Raw genomic sequence first — 6109 nt, 5'->3', positions numbered from 1 at the left:
AAAAAAAAATGGCAAAGAAATAAAATGAATGAATGCAACTAAATTGGGTGAGTAAACAAATCGTTTCCAAAAATTTTTAAATTATAGTGGACATTCCTAGAACCTAGCATATATACTTAGATGCCAACAATTTGGCAAACTAAAAAAAAAATACCCTAGGAATTCCGACCCTGGCTAATGTAAATACTTATGCTAATATCGTAAAATTAGCGACGGCCTGACTCTCCCGCTGAATCTATATTCCATTGTCTGCTCCTCTGCATTCAGCCCGCCCCCTGATGATGGTTTTCTTCGCTTAGTGCCTTCGAGGTGTTAAACAAGTGTTCCCAGTGGCCGTTGACCAGATTACTCAAATCGGCTGATACCATGCATATGTTCGCTCTCAGTCACTATCTGCTGTTTGGTTTGGTACTTCGCTAAGTTTGCTTAAACTATTTGACTACCACTGGCCGAACCAAACTGTTCCCACTTTTAACGAGGAGATCAGCTGTATTTGACACTTTATTTGTAAACACGGCATATTTCTGCTATCTCGCTCGTAAAATGTTTTCCAGTCTGCAAGTCCGCGAAAAATTGATTATATTTTATATTTTGTGATTACAAATCACCATAAAAACGATTCCACACGCGTTTCCGTCACCCCGACTACGGAAAGGACGCACTGCACACTTCCCGGGTAAGCCGAAAGAGTTTAATCACGTTTGGGTGGCTATCTCCGTTTATATTTTTCGTCTTTCAGGAGCTCCACTTGGGAAGCCGCCAATTCTACCGCGTATGTAAAGCTTTCATTGAACCAACTGCTTAGACATCTACTTGGTTATGTGACTTTTTCTTGTTGTTTTCTTTAACGTTAACTTGCCGCCTGTTTACTTACACACATCTCTACCTAGACATAAATCGGTATGCCGGCTCATGCGTGTATGTAAATTTGGGGATATAATATTGTGCAGCACTTACCTCAAGTTCCAGTTTAGGCAGCAGATCACGTCCTTACGACCCCCGGTATCTCGTCGATCCATTAGCGTTGATCACTGATAACACATGTACACATATGTCTATATCCAAACAAATATATCCTTTTTTTCACAAAAGTTAATTTCTTTATGCACTTTGGTTTACCAAACACAAACTAGCACTCGGTTAAAACAGCGTCAACACCGTAACTTTCACATTTGAAACCGCTTGCCCCGGATCACAGCCATTTTGATTTGTTTGTTTGTTTGCTTGTTTACTTTGTCGGAGAAGAGTAGTGAAATTATTAAACGCGTTTTATGTTGTTTAAAAATAAAATAAAATACATTTTATGTACACAAAATACATGTGAACATTGTATAGATGGTATATTTATAAAAATACTAGCTTTTTCCCGCGGGTTTCACCCCACGTCGGAAGGAATTAAAGGGGTCCTGTGACTTTTGGTTCCGAAGTTATGGCTGATAAAAAATTCCAAGCCTATGTTAAGTGCTACGCCCCTTTTTAAAAACTTATACCTATACCAAATGTCATGTTTATGTGACTTATAGAGGTGTCAAACTATCGATGGTACTATCGATCAGGGTTCGAAAACAAACGAAATATTTCACGAATGATTCGTCCAATCAATTCCATTCAATTCGAATCGTTTTGTACATGAGCAAAACCAAAACCAGTACCTTTGCAAAGCAAAAGAGTGCAAACAAAACGATTTCTGTTTCGTTCCTTGACGAGCATAGGTAGATCGTTTCAAACGATTCGTTTTCTTACACATGAAGAGCGTATACCAGCTATGCCCTTGTGTATGCTTCGTACATATGCCATGTGTGTTTGTATTCATGTATGTACGCAAAGTATGTACATATGTATGTATAGTATACAAAACGCAACAATGAGAGTAATTGCAAAACCAAATACCATAGAAATCATGCAGGAATTGAAACATGCAACTTCTTAGTTTGTTATGCTGTTATGTCGAAATATGAAATTTATCAAACACGACAAAATCTCCATTTACGTTTAAAAACCCGGGTTCTCGAACCTATGCGTATTTAAAAGCCTGTAACTTACTTGAATATCACAACCCTTGTTCAGTTCCTCATCACTTAAGAAAGAAAAAACTTAGACCTTTTAAATAGTGTGTGTCTATACATTTATGTATATCAGTTTATTTTTTTTTACTTTTTTCACAATTTTTCAACTTTGGCGATGTTTTTACGCATTATTTTATAAAGTGAACCTGAATAGCTAAGTTATTCAGCCTTTCTGAAAACGAATATTCGTTTTACTCATAATTAAACGCAATTTTTGAATCAATTCAGGATTAGTATGGTTGCGTCATAAAATCATGCATATAAACAAAGTTGAAAAATTGTGAAAAGAGTTAAAAAAATGTGTTTGCTGGGCATATATACGCAGATATTTTAAGGTTCATAAATTTAAATATATGTACATCATTTGGCCCAAACATCAAGGCCCAAGTTTCTTCTTTCTTAAACGAGTGAGAAACTCGGTTGATAGTCAACAATTACAGGCTTTTAAGTGCGCTAACGTACAAAAAACTGGATTTTTAACCGCAAACCAATGTATTGGGGTGTTTGGCAAATTTCACATTTCGAATTTGGTTTTACTCAGCAAGACATACAAAAATAATAACATCACTTCCAAGGCATTTCGGGGTGGCACGCAAAGTAATAAAATTTGTTTTATGGACTTATTAAAAACCAGTATGAATTATGTAATTTTTATTTTGTGTAATTAATAAGTTATTTTTTTTGTTTTCATGAATGGTTTTTAATGTTTATTTTCTACTTTGATAATAAAATCTTATTGTAAGAAATCATTAATAACCCTTGTTTATTTTAATAGGTAATTTAAATTTGATATTCTAATGTATAGGTAAATCAGAAAAGTGAAGCCCTAACATGAATTTGTAATATATTTCCACAGTATCCACATGGGTTTCTATAGTACATTTTACCAATTACTAAGTTTGCAAATACATACATATATGTATGCNATAATAAAATCTTATTGTAAGAAATCATTAATAACCCTTGTTTATTTTAATAGGTAATTTAAATTTGATATTCTAATGTATAGGTAAATCAGAAAAGTGAAGCCCTAACATGAATTTGTAATATATTTCCACAGTATCCACATGGGTTTCTATAGTACATTTTACCAATTACTAAGTTTGCAAATACATACATATATGTATGCACATATATGCACATTCATATATAGTACATTTAAATACCTAAATAGGTGTTTTCCCAAATTAACCGGCTTTTCCATTTCATTCTTAGTAAGTATGATATCAAGCAAACGTTTGCGAATTATTCCTGCGAATTTTGCCACACCCAGCTGCGCACTTTAGGTAGAACAAAACCCAATTCAACTAGAGTCAATAAGGTTCATTTCATTTATTTTCGACTCTGGTAATGAGCAAATCGCAAAGCAAACGTTTGCGAATCATTCCTGAGGGATGTGTCTCACCTGCGCACTTTATGCTTTTGTTTCGTTTGCACTCGCGCACAAAAGCAGAACGAAACCCAATAAAACTAAAATTTTCTTTGTTTGGGATTCGGTTGTGTTTTGCTCTCTGTTATGAGAGAAACGAAACAAAACAATACGATTCATTTCGTTTATTTTCGAACTCTGCTATCGATAGTATCGATAGTTTTATTTTTTTGCCCCTATCGATGAGTAGTGATAGTTTTTCTCAAAAAAGGTTAAACTATCGATAGTACTAGTTGACTATCGATAGTTTAAAACCTCTAGCACAGCCGATTTTAGTTATAATGTCTCCATGTAGCTGCGCGTCATTTTTTTAAGTTTGTAAATTTTTTATTAAAAGTGATACTTTCATTGTGATTTCTCCTTTAATGGCCGTTTTCTCAAGCAACTTTTAATTGAAAAGCTTTCTTTATATTTAAACGTTGCTTCAAACCAAAAGGCTATGTCTGAAGTAAAGCATTTATATTATCGGTGTTTGACGTTTGCATGTTTCTTGGCTGTAAACAAATCAAAAAATTATATTACGAAATTTAAACAAAATATATCATATTTGAAAATTGTTGTGTAGCAGTAGTTTTGTTGCAGGGCGGAGTGGCAAGTCGGCATGCTCGTGGTTCCTGGCTGAGCTCAACGGCCGGGTGTGGGTTTCTTGCATCCGCTCCACTGTGCCACACTAACAAAAAAATACTCATGCCGATATATGCATTTTTATGTACTTCATAGTTTGCAAAAAACCAACAAACATCCTTACAGCGTCCCCTATACCTGACCTAAGTCTGTCAGTTCGTCTCTCAGTCTCGTCAGGTCAAACAGTCAAGTCATCCGTTCTCACCCCTACATCTCCTCTTGCGGGCAAGCGCAACACCCACACCTAACGTTAAAAATTTAACACAGCATTTTTTTTTCTTCTCGTTCAGCCACAATTCATTGCTTAATTTATTTAATACTCCAAATTTAAAGTTAACTCGACAAGAATAGCAAAGCAAACAAAAAAAGGACAACTTTCAATTCAATAATCCAATTCTTATGCCTACGCGTTATGTGTACGTACACCCTAATACTTAATAGTTAACTCAACAAGAATAGCAAAAGCAAAACAAAAAAACAAGAAAACTTTCAATTCAATAATCCAACAAAAAAAATACCATAAATCAATTCAGCGATTCTAATATTAGCAAAAAGGTATAAGGATAGCATGTACACAAAAATAAACGGGTTTTCGATACCGCGACTCTATTGTTAGGTTCCTATTGTTTCCTAAGTACCTAAGTATGTATGTACGCAGGTACGTATGTACTCGTGGGACCCAAATGGTCACAAGTAAATATGTAATCAATAAGCAAAGAAACCCAAAAAGCAATGCACTCACGTGGCCGCTCCTCCGATGGTGGTACCAGCATGCGGGAGAACCTGCGTGGGAGGAAAGAAAAGAACCGTGAAAAAAAGAAAATACGAAAAGAAATTCAATTGCAAAAAAAACTAGCATAAGTTAGTAAAAAATTTTTTGCCACGTGGAAATTACGCGTATATACGTATGTGTACTAACTGCCGTGCCGAACAAAAAAACAACAACAATGCCTAGTGAGGGTGATCTTATTTATAACTAAATTACTAAAATTAAATTAATGATATTATGTTCTTAAATGCTACGTGTCTGGCCAAGTGAAATAAGGAAAACAATTCAACTATGTATCTGAGTATTGGCCGTACTTTGAATAAAATAAACGAGAGAACGAAAAATTTTATAGAAAAAGATAATCCAAATGAGGCAAACAAAAAAAATGGCAAAGAAATAAAATGAATGAATGCAACTAAATTGGGTGAGTAAACAAATCGTTTCCAAAAATTTTTAAATTATAGTGGACATTCCTAGAACCTAGCATATATACTTAGGTGCCAACAAATGCAGCATCACTGACATGTCTATCCCAGTTACGCTGGTTCTCTTTTATGAATGACCTAATGATCTGTAATACCGATCGGTTGACTATTTCTGCAGCGTTGCCTTGGGGTGAATAAAACGCAGTTTTTATGTGTTTTGTGCCGTATTTCTCTAGGAAACTGCTAAACATGTCGGAAACAAATTGTTTTCCATTGTCAGAATGTATGTATTCGGGCACACCGAAAACGTGGAAAACATCTCTTTCTAACTATTTTACGACGTCAGCTGAAGTTGCCTTGCGCATTGGTTTTAAAAATACAAACTTGGAAAAGTGATCAAGACACACAAACACATACGTATTACCGTCACTAGTACGAGGATACGGACCCATGAAATCTACGAACAAACGCTGAAAAGGTCGCTCAGTGATATGTTGTTTTCCCATACGCGGCTTCTTAAAAACATTTTGCGTCTTATTTGCTTTACAGACTTCACATTCCCTCAAGTGTGTACAAACATCAGCTACCATCCCTGGCCAGTAATACTTCTCACGTAGTCGTGCCAGAGTTTTATGGATGCCACCATGACCTGCGGAAGGCGAGCTGTGAGAAGACTCTACCAGCCCCGGTCGTAACTCCGACGGAACCCAGAGCTTCTAGGCATGGTCCGCTTGAAGCCTGTCCCCCTTGTCGAACTGTGTTCGTCGGTAAACGTAGCCGTCCGAAATACAAAGGT

At 35.9% G+C, this 6109-nt stretch overlaps 1 long non-coding RNA gene across 1 annotated transcript; it reads left to right on the top strand.

The window, feature by feature from the left end:
- The first annotated feature begins 397 nt into the window (after positions 1-397).
- Positions 398-773, top strand: LOC108378766 (uncharacterized). The gene is made up of 2 exons (XR_001849434.1): positions 398-676; positions 740-773. It is a non-coding gene; the product is annotated as an uncharacterized LOC108378766 (long non-coding RNA).
- Positions 774-6109: the final 5336 nt, after the last annotated feature.

Source organism: Rhagoletis zephyria, unplaced genomic scaffold (genome assembly GCF_001687245.7).
Source record: "Rhagoletis zephyria isolate East Lansing unplaced genomic scaffold, Rhagoletis_zephyria_1.1 Rzeph_scaffold_14871, whole genome shotgun sequence".
In the NCBI taxonomy this organism is placed as follows: Eukaryota; Metazoa; Arthropoda; class Insecta; order Diptera; family Tephritidae; genus Rhagoletis; species Rhagoletis zephyria.
Note: the sequence above shows the minus strand (reverse complement) of the source record. Positions and strands in the feature narration are given on the sequence as shown.